Raw genomic sequence first — 12294 nt, 5'->3', positions numbered from 1 at the left:
GATCCCTATATCAAGAAGACTAGAGACGGTAGTGCCTCGCGTCAAGTATGAGAAAAAAAAAAAGTGGGAGAAATACCTATATTCAATATTAAGTAGCAATATTAATATTAAAGTCAAAAAAAAAAATTGATATATTTTTTTTTACATATTAATAAATATCTTTAAAAAATGAATAGGAGAAAATTTTGCACTAATAGGTATATTCCGTGTTTTACACAATAAAAAATTTAATAAAATGCTAGGGTTTTTAATTTTTTCTAAGCCATCCAGATAAATCCAGACTTTTGCTCAGCCCCCTCCAGACCTTTTTCTTAGACTGTCTGGCAACCCTGATTTGGACAATAAGCTTTTAATATTTTACTCATCATTATTTTTTACGTAAATTATCTTTTATTATGAATAATTTATAGGATTTAAGGTATAACTTACCAAAATAAAAACTAACGGGAGGCTTATGAAATTAATAATTTCGATAAATGAAATAATAATGCATCTTTTTGTCAATTCAGCTTTTATGTTATAAGACTTTTTTTTTTTTAAATAATTATTTAAAGTTGACATAATTTAGAGAGGTTAAACATGGGCTCTTATGGAAGGAGGTGTTAGAAAATATCTATGAACTTAACAAAACAATACTTGTATTAACGACACCTTTCCCAAAAACTGATAGATGACAAAAGAAAAAATAAAAATTTTTTTGATATCAGGATGAAATGGGCTTATAAGACTAAATCTCACGTAATTAATAAAAATATAAGCTAAAAACACGATTTTTAGCAATTTTATGAGAACGAGTATTGAGGCTGATTGAGGCTCTGGCAACAGTAGAGTGGGTATAAGCTTATACCCACTCTAGGCAACAGCGCATTGGAGCGCCTTAACAGTACGGTCTAACCCGTTATGAACCGTTATTAAACGGCCGTCTCGAGGTTGGAATTTGCGCAAAAAAAAACCGAAAACAAACCCTTTTTAAACCTAAAAATAACCAAATCAAAACTAACCGCTAGTTGACGGTTGATAAACCTTGTTCAAACCACTAAAATATAATAAAACTGGAAGCCGAACTTTAAACCTCATACTAACCTAATTCCAAGTTACGAGAGTGATTAGGTCATATCGTTAGGGAAACCTCAAAGTAACCGGAATCCAACCAAAGTTATTGAACGGTTAAATAACGGTTACAGCAAACTGGTCTTCAGTTCACAAAACCTCAGAATAACCATTATATAACGCGGTTAGAGACAGTTGTTCTTGCGCACATTGCAACCGTCAGGTCCCTACACTCAACAACAGTTTGATAGCGACTTATTAATGACATAGGCGCTTACTCAATAGCAGATTATTAGCAAGTCAATAGCAAAAAGAATTATTGATTACAAAGGCTCTACATTATACTAAACATATAAAATTGAGATACATAAATTAAGGAAAAAATTAACAATAATTCTATCACATTATTATAGGGTGATTCGATGTCATTTCTCAATAATCATAGCCTAGAATGTTAAATTTTTTTGGGTTATGTCCAAGCTGTCATTCGTTCTTAACTGAGTTTTGGTTATTTATGGAAAGTTATCGCGAGAATAAAATGAGATGAAACATCCAGTCAATAGCTATCCAGGAAAAAGTCGCGTAGATCTACGTATATCAAATTAGATCTAACTGCTTTAGATATAATTAGATCCGCGAAATGGCGCGATCTACTCGTATATAACTAGATCTAATTAGATCTAATTAGATATACTTAGATATACTTAGATATACTTAGATCGAATTAGATATACTGAGATCTAAGTAGATCTACTGAGAATCCAAAAATTTATTGATTAAAAAAAAAAAAAAATTTCAAATTGTTTGAACAATTTTATTTTTTTATTTATATAATTAATGATCTATTGGACCGAAAGATTTAGACCACAAATTTTTACCATCACCTGGACTTAAACACGGTATCTTCTTAAGGGATTACCTCGGCCAAATTTTGGGGTATAGGAGATAGGGGATAAAGCCTATGTTTAATACATTGGTCCGAGAGCCATTGCCAACCTCAAAAAGATGAAGTTTTCATTTTTTTTTTTTTTGATAAAACAATAATTACTTGAAATAATTATTGTATAATAACCTAATATTATTAATCCCTGAAATATATTTTATCAACTTTTTATTTTTTTAAACATTTATTTAATAGTTAAAAAAAATGTGTAAATCGTGAAACACCGCAAAAAAAGAAAACAGTTGGTTGTACTGAGAGTGCGGTTGTGTTAGTGTATGATATATATCAATGTGGGATTTATTACTGGCGATTTTAAACCTACGCGCCACAACATGGCGGATCACAATTCGGTGTTGCCAAGCGTACATTAGAATATAGTAGACGTCATATATACTGCTCGATTAGATGAATTTTTTCATACTTTAATTATTAATTATAAAAAACTAAGCTCCAGACCTCTTTAATTTTTTTTTATACGTTTTGTTTTGTCTCATTTTATAACCCAATAGCTTTTTTTTCACGGTGTAACATTGTCGAATAAAGATATCGGTATTTTAATGGACTTTTTTTTGACAAAAATCATATTCTCCATAAGAGCCCATGTTAAAAGTTGTCAACTTTGAAAATTAATAAAAAAATAACGAGCTCACAAACAATTACCAAAAAATTACATAAAATGTATCAGTATTTTCAAGAATCTACTGTAAAAATTTCAAAGCATTCTAATATTTAGTGACGCTGGCCGAGGTAATCCCTTAATGAAAGTCCAGAGCCTTACCTACTCAACCATAGCAGCAATAATTAAAGACAACGAAAATTTGTTCTACTTACAACAATTAAATAAATGCTATAGATAGAAACATAAAATTTATTATCGGGTAAACTTTTTTTTCGGGTGTAAGTTGACAGAGTTTCGATTTGATTGTTGCAAATCTATTAAATAAATTGGCTATTGTTAAATATTATTAGATTGTTTGTAAACAAAAAGAATCAAGTCTACCATAACGAAATATCAAAAGATTTCCACCTCCGCCATTTTGAAGTTCGTACGGAATGAGTAGCCACGGAACACACGCATTGTCTATAAATTAATGATGGCGCTATCTTTCAGTATAGTTTCTTTTTTTTCCAATTTATTTTTGAGCAGTCAGCAAATAGTTAGTTTGCAACAGTGTAGTACATACAGGGCTGGATTAGTTATTCTTGAGTGCATTCCTTAAAGGGCCAACGCAAGCTGTCCTGTTTTACCGGTAAAGTCTGTATGCTTTTCTATTAAAAAAAAATACCATTATTATTATTTTAATTTTTCCTATATAAAACATATGGGCTTTACCGGTAAAACAGGACAGCTTGTGTTGGCCCCTAATAAAATTTTTTTTTCGCTATGCAATTTTGCCCTGTAATACTGACTAAAAACTAGAAACAGAAACAACAACAAAAGTGATAGAATCCTCTATATAATTCTCCAGACTTGAACTAATTACGATAATATCCTATGTGACAATAACAAACAGTAACAAGCAATTACAACGAGTCAATTTGATATTTATTTTAGATTGATATAAACATTGAACAGTCACTCCACGTCCCTTTCCGGCCGATAAATTCAATTTAACACAGTAAAAGGGAGTATGCATGTTATAAAATATACGATATACGCCTTTATCATACACGAGAACTTTACGAGACTGTACTAGAGTGAAGCCGACAGAAGATCACGAGGTATTTTATGCACATGCATGAATATTGACACCCTCAAAGACAAGTAAAAGGTGCTTCCTCTCAGTAAGTGCTTTCTTTTGGGTGTTTTTTTTTCACTTCAATGCGCATGATCATACACATGCGCATATTATGCAAACATGACGAAATAACGATGGCGTTGAACAAATAATTCTTAAAAAATAAGAATTAAAACACACCATCTTGAAGATCCGAAAAATGAGAGTTTCTGAACGGACCCCAATACCTTTTTTTAATTTATTTTTGAGTATATTTTGATTCTGTGGTTTTTAATATTAAATAGCATTTTAGTAATGAAAATTTTTGTTCAATAATGAAGTTATAATATTTTAATAATTTTAGGCATATGAGATTTTTTTAAAAATAAATTTTGACAAAAAAAAAAAAAGAGAGAAACGCCTATGAAATTTACAATTCTCACACAAATCCGACAGACGTACAACAGTATATTTTTATTTTGTGTTTAAGGAAGTTATGCAGCTGACACTCTGAAAATAAGTATACCGTCTTAGAAAATAATTATACCGTCGTATTCAGAATGAAAAGATCTAACTGTGTACAAAATTTCAGAACATTTTCATTATACAGACTGTCCCACTTGAATCTATCAATGGATTTTTATCGAAAAATATGGCTTAAATTGAAAAATGTTTCAAGTGAAAGTTGCAGGGTTTAGAAGGGGGCATAGACAAATCGAAAAAAAAATTCAAAATGGCGAAGTTTCCGGTATGAACATAGTTTTTTCAAACGAATACTATAATTTTTTTTTTCGTGCCAAAACGTTTTTTACGTCAAAACTAACACTTTTTATTTAAAAAATTTTTCAATAAAATCACTTTTATCGGCCCGATTTTATCTGTTGATGGATTCTCTTCAAAAATTTTGGCTTCAATTCAAAAATGATATTTAAAAAAGTTGTAGCGTTTAGAAAAACAAACACGAAGAAAAAAGAAAATTTTTGAAAAAAATTCAAAATGGCGGAGTTAGAAGCATGAACAAAGTTTTGAAAAAAAAAATTGATTTTTTCGAAAAATTTAATTTAGAAAAAGTGTTAGTCTTGATGTGAACAATTTTTCAGTAAAAAAAAATTTCACCTAACCTCGAAAAAAAAAATGTTCATACCGGAAACTCTGCCATTTTGAACTTTGAAAGTTTTTTTTTTCGGTATTTGTCTTTCTGAGCGCAACAACTTTTCTAAACATCATTTTTGAATTAATGCCATATTTTTTTAGGAAAATCCATCAACAGATAAAATCGGGCCGAAAAAAAAGTGATTTTATCGAAAAATTTTTCAAGTAAAAAGTGTTAGTTTTGATGAAAAAAACGATTTGGCACAAAACAAAAAATATAGTATCCATTTAAAAAAACTATGTTCATACCAGAAACTCTGCCGTTTCGAATTTTTTAAATTTTTTCTCAATTTTTTATGTCCCCCTCCAAACCCTACACTTTTTACTTGAAACATTTTTTAATTCGAGCCATATTTTTCGAGAAAAATCCATTGATAGATTAAAATGGGACAGTCTGTATAATGAGAATGTTCTGAAACTTTGTACACAGTTAAATCTTTTCATTCTAAATACGACGGTATAATTATTTTCTTATGTTGATCGGTTGAATTTTTTAGAATTAATTATTAAAAACATTATTTAACATTGGCTCTTATAGAGTTTTCAATCATTTTTTTTCGGACAGAAAAAATGATGAAAAAGTCTTGAAAAAAATCACACATATACTAGAAACCGAGTTTCATTACTTTCGCGAAAAATTTTCATATGTTAATCGGTCAATTAATGAGTAATTAATTATAAACTTTACAAAAATTAGATTTGGCAACGTATGGAATGTTCAAACATACACACACACACTCGCAGTCCCATATATTGTATACAGAGCGCAGGCACTTTGCACTTTATTTTTTTACAGTGTAGCCTGATCTCAGTTTTGTCTGTGACGTCAGAAGCACCCTGCAACACCCGCAATGAATTTGTGCATAACCTCCTTAAGGGGAAGCAATACCATTGAGAAAAGCGTTTCACGAGAATTGCCGAAACTTTTTAAATATTAAACTTAGACGCATGAAATTTTGAAAGTCAATATAAAATTGCATGGCCGATGGGCTGATTGTCTCAAAAATTTTTAATAACAAAAAAAAATTATTAATAAATTACAGTTTTCTATAAAAACGCAATCGATCGATTTTCATTCAAAAATGCATTCTCAGTCTCCAAAATTTGAAGAACTCAGAATAATATAGCTGATGGGATGATTATCTTGGAAATTGTAAATCATAGAAAATAATTTTATTGTTTTTTTTTAATAATTATGACCATTTAATCATTAATCACCACGTCTTTCTTCAAAATTTGTAAAAACTAGATGACACTAAGAACGCTTTTGCAATTTGGGGGATGAAATTTAGGTTGGGGGCCCATGATGTGAGTTGTGAGTGCTGGTAGAGATTATAATTATAAAATAGTGCCAGAACCGTATTATGAAAAACAGATATGTTATGAATTTTGCATGGTTTTTTATATTTAGCATGAACGTCAAATCTTAAAGAAAAGATTATAAATAATGCCCTGGTGAAAATAAGTTTGACAAAATTTGCCAAAATTAGTCAAAATTTGCCAAAATTAGTTAAAGTTTGCCAAAATCTTAAACTTTTGGCAAACATTGGCAAATTTTGACAAAATTCAACTAATTTTGGCAAATTTTGTCAAATTTTTTTTGTCAAATTTTGTTAATATTAATAAATTTTTTCTTTTGGAAACATAAATTTTGGAAACATTTGACAAAGTTTGTCAATCTTAATAAATTTTTTCTTTTGATAAATTTTGAAAACATTTGACAAAATTTGTCTAATTTTGTGTAATTTTGACAAATATTGTCAAATTTTTTTTGTCAAATTTTGTCAATGTTATTTTCACCAGGGTGTAAAACTCCAGTGACCAGTTATTTCATGATTGATTGAATATATAATCAAAGTGCATGGTATTGAATTATTATTATAAATTATGATAATGACACATAATAAGTCTCAATATTTTTCAAGTTTCAGCAGTCCAATTCACAGGGCAAATTTTTTACAATTTAGGGCTTTTTTTGCCGGTGATGGCGCTTGTAAAATTTTTTTTATATAGATTTCACATACAAAAGCTTTACAAGCGCCGCCAGTGGAGGAAAAAAGCCCTAAATTGTAATGCCCTGTGAATTGGACTGCAGACGTCACTAGAATTCATTATTGAATGCGCGTAGCGTGTAACCCCCTAGCGGAACACTCAATAACAGCTTAATAACGACTTGTTAATGAAATGGGCGCTTACTCAATAGCAGATTAATAGCAAGTCAATAGCAAAAAGAATTATGGATTACAAAGGCTCTGCATTTTACTAAACATATTAAATTGATCTACATAAATTAAGGAAAAAATTAACAATGTTTCTATCACATTATTATAGCGTGATTCGATGTCATTTTTCAATAATCATAGCGAAGAATGATGTTAAATTTTTTTAGGTTATGTCCGAGCTGTCATTTGTTGTTGTCTGAGTTTTGGTAATTTATGGAAACTTACCGCGAAAATAAAATGACATGAAACATCCACTCAACAGCTAATCAATAGCTAGTTAATAGCAAAAAAAAAAAAGTCAAAAACACGTTATTTATCATTGTTATTGTGTATTGTTGTTGTTCAATTGTTTATTATATTGTTTTTCTAAAAGTTTTTGACAACAATACATCAAATTAAAAAAAAAAAAAATTTTTTTTTCGTATAAATTCGTCTAACATCTAGTCAATAGCAAGTCAACAGCAGATCAATAGCAAATTCGTAAAAATTTTTACAATCAATTTTTGCAATCAGTTGTTTTTCCCAGAGATCCAGACCGTCATCGAAAAAGATCTACTGATTTTTTCGGTATATATACAATGATTTAATTAGGTAAGAAATAATATTTTCAATTTTTTGTCAATGTTATTTTTTCTTTTCATTTTCAAATCACTCTGATGAACAATGAGATTAAGCGATAACGAGTTTTTTCCAAAACCGTATAATGATGACAACTACTTTCAACTTTAATATAATGTTTGATAAGAGTTTTGATTTTTTTCAACAATATTTTATCTATATCGTAACCAAGATTTTTTTATAAATACAAAAAAATTCTTGTTATTTAGTTATTACAATAATTTTAAGTAAATTTAAATAAAGTAAAGTTAAAAATAGGAAATGTTAGAGTTTGAAAATTTCGTAACAAACATTATATACTTTCTCGGCAAAAAGGTCTTTATTGAACATGCTTTTTATTTAAAAGAAAAGTCTTTTTTTCAAATAATTGGAAAAAAAATAAATTTTTTCAGTTTTCATTCAAGTATATTGTATTATTTGCACATCAAGTTTATTTCAATTATCTTACGACTATATCACGTAAAAATGTAATCTTTACCTGATAACTTTTTTCATTTGAAAATTATTTTTTTTTCCTAAATTGCAAATATTGAATTATGAGATTGAATTATATGGGTGGTTCTTATAGAGGGAAAAATTTTTATGTGTAATTTTTATTATTTTAATAACAATCCCAAATATTGCATTTAATAATAATTCGACAAAAAAAAATTTAAAATGTAATTATTTCTTATGAATATTTTGTAAATTCTTTCGAAGTCTTATTTTATTTTTTGTCTATCGGTAGATTAAAGTGAAAGAAAGTATTTACAAAAATAAACAAAGAAAATAGTAACCGTTGTGTTGCATCTATGAGAGTCTTAATTGTCAAATTTGTGAGAAAAATCTTTTGTATAAAATAAAAAAAAAAAGGAAAAATTAGATATCACCAACAGACAGTATACCCAATATTTTTCATTTTTTATTTACAGGCACAAGACACTTGCAAATAGCAATAAAAATGAAATAAATTAAAGTTTAGAGTTTCACTAACAAACAATTTATTTTAAAATCATAAACATGAAATAATTTTTTTTTTAAGTTGATTATTATTTATGAAAAAGTCTGAACCATATTATTTACTCATATTAATTTATATGACTATAAATTAAAATATAAAATAAAAAAATATATTTAATAAATATATAAACATATAAATATAAATATATAAATATATTTTGAAATCATTAAGTGAAATAAAATGAAAACTATAATAATTTAATAATATTAAACTTGGAAAAATAAAATTTCATTTATATTTATATTTAAAAAAAATAAGTCATCAATCAAACTGTGAACGTTTTTTTTTTTTTTAATTTTTATTGCTTTTTACGGCTGTTTTACGGCCGTACATAAGGAAAAAAAATTCTACGAAAATGGCAGTTGGTAATGTCTACTTTTTTTTTTGATTTTCTTATTTTTTTTTTTTTTTTTTCATACAAAAGATTATTTCTCAAAATTCCGATAGTCTAGAGCCTTCTGTATTTGCCTAAATTTTTATCTACGCCGCAAAAAAAGTTTTCAGGGACTTGTAGCTGTATAGTATAAACGTTACTAATTTCTTCGTTTCTTTTTTTTTTCAAAAAAATAAAAATTTACAATTGAAAAAAAAAAAAATTTCAAGTAAATAATTTGATAATACAAGGACAAAAGTGGACTTGCAGGGTTTCATGTATTCATGAAACCATCCATTAAAATCTATGTATTTATGCTGCACTTAAATTTAGTTATTATTTTAAAAACACAAAAAAAAAAAAATATCAGTTTACGCCAGGGGTGGCCATCGACCTTCAAAAATGATGAAAACATGTTTTGAGTCACTATAGTGATATACTATAGTGTATACTAAAAAAAAAATAAATTAAATAGTCTTAGCAGGGATGAACTAATCGTGTGCTTAAATATCTGTTCGTTTATTTAATATTCATCAATTAATCATTTAATAAAAGTTTTATTGTTTTTTTATTTTTAAATAATTTAGATGAGAAAAGGACACACAATTTTGGTATAATAGTAACTTATTGTGAACTTATACAAGTTTGATTAAAAAAATAAAAATTACAACGCTGTTGCATCGAATATATAACGGGTTTTAAAATATGGAAATAATTAAATTAATTAAGTACATATTTAAAATTAAAAAAAAAAAATTTACAACCATGAGTCATGGTCCATGACACCAATATAAAAATTAAAACCATGATAAAAATATAATTTTAGATGATAGAATAATTGAAACTAATTCCCCAATCAATTATTTTTCTATTATAAAAAGAGCGTTTGACCACTTTTTATTCGTGATGTGATTGGTCCAAATTTTTCAGCATTTGTTTATAACTAATATTTTATTATTATCTCTCTCATATTAACACATTGCTACGTGTTGTTCTATGGTTGCTATATTTGTTTAATTTTGGCAATTAATTTATTTGAGTCGTGTCATTCCTCGATCAGAAGCCATATTACAGCTTTTTATTAAGTTCTATATATTCATATTAAATAAATTTTATATTGATTAATACAAAGTATAATATATGTATTAATAAATTTATATTCAAATAAAAAAAAATTTAGTTACTACGTTATGGTTACTACGTTCATCAAAAACGTCATCATATTTATTAATATTACTTAATTAAAATAATATATAGATATAAATATTTATATAAATAAGTAACCATAAATAGAAAAAGTTAGTGTGTGGTTGCTACGTGTGATTGCTAATTATATTTTTTCATCAAATATAATAATACAATTGACTTTATAAAAAGCTGTAATCTTCTAAGCTATATATCTCTCATTAATTAAAAATTAAAAATAAATATATATATATATTTTTTTTTTTTTATTATTTGGTGTTGTGTAGGTATACCGTTTTATTATTTTTATCATAACGGCTTGAATGGCTGTACAACTGTCAAGTGCCAAATAAATAATATTTTCACTATATGTAATTATTTTGAAGTAGATTTATTGTTAATTAATAATTTTTTTTTTTAATTAAACTTACAAAATTATTGGATTTTTTTTGGTTAGTAATTGTTGAATTCAAATATATAAAATTAAATAACTTAAAAATATTAGATAATGTTTTGTAATTTCGATAAAAATATGTAATCTATTAGCAAATTAGTTAAAATTTTTTTATGTGTTATAGAAATTCAAGGGTATTCAATGTCCGTCGATTCTTCTTTTCATATCATTGATCAATTTTTTTTATTCACAAAAACAATTATTGAAATTCCTTGTAAATTTTTTTTTCTTTTCCACAGCAACAATACCTAGTTAAAAATACCTGATCGCATATACATAAATTTCATTTCTCTATAATTATCGCTGAGAAAAAAGATGATGTTTTTTTTATTTAATTCTTTTTTAACTTTAATGCACTTGTATCCTTGTGTTTTTTTTCTTAATTTTTAAACTCAATCAATAAAAGGAAGCTGGGAAAATGTATACATAAAGAAAACGAGACATTTATACGAATAGAATTTTCATGTAAACACGGAAAAAGTTAAAACATACATTTATACATTTAAATATTGCTTACTTTTTTAAAATATAAAAATAATTCATTAATATTTATAATCTCAACTTCATGTTCTATAGAAAACTATATGATTAATTATATTTCAAATAATATAACAATACCCAAATGTGTCTCAAACATTTGTCTCATTAATTGTATCATATATATTTCGCCATAATATCATTTAGATATATATATCTTATAATCTTATATCTTGTTGCTATACAATGATATAAATTTATTTTAATTTAATTTTTTAATTAAAGTTTTAAAGTTCATCAAAGAAATATTAGACTTAAACTACCGTCAATATATAATAACTTTTTAATTTATTTGTATTTTACAGTAATATAAAAATTCTAACTTTTAATTCGAAAAGTATTAAATGTTGTTTATAATCAGCGTTAATTGTAGTTCATTATACATTTATTAAACACAAACATAATTTAAAAAAAGCAAATCAATATGTGTTATGCAAGCAAACACTTTTTAGATTTTTTTTAATTTTATTATAATTTTTTTTACCTGCGAATTGTTCTTGTGGCCTGCTGTCAACTCCGTCATTATAAGTTTTTAAATTTATTTCTTTTTTTAAAGTTTCTTGTAATGAATAATTTTCATCTTTAATTTAAAGGAAGACGTTGTAACACTGAAAGGGGAAAGATCTGGCTCCTGGGTATACTATTATCATGGACACCTTTATTTTTGTCATCAAAAAAAAGCGAAGGAGCGAAAACCCACTGCTGAATATGAGCCTGGTCCTAATGGTACCTATCGTTGCCAATTTTATACTTCTTGTAGGTGCAAAACTACTTTAACTAAAAATAAAAAAGGAATTGTCGTAAAAACTAACAATTTAAACAATAAATTACATTTACATAAGCCCTCAATTTATTACATTCAAAAATATGAGCTATACAAGAGATTGCCCAGTTTAAAAAATCTCATAGAAACCACGAAAAAGCGTCAAATACACATGAAATGCTCATAGAATAATAATAATATCTATGAGCATTTGATGTGTATTTGACCCTTTTTCGTGGTTTCTATGAGATTTTTTTAACTGGGTGCGTAAGGAAGCGC

Source organism: Aphidius gifuensis, linkage group LG4, assembly GCF_014905175.1.
Source record: "Aphidius gifuensis isolate YNYX2018 linkage group LG4, ASM1490517v1, whole genome shotgun sequence".
Lineage (NCBI taxonomy): Eukaryota > Metazoa > Arthropoda > Insecta > Hymenoptera > Braconidae > Aphidius > Aphidius gifuensis.
This window is presented reverse-complemented; position numbering follows the sequence as displayed.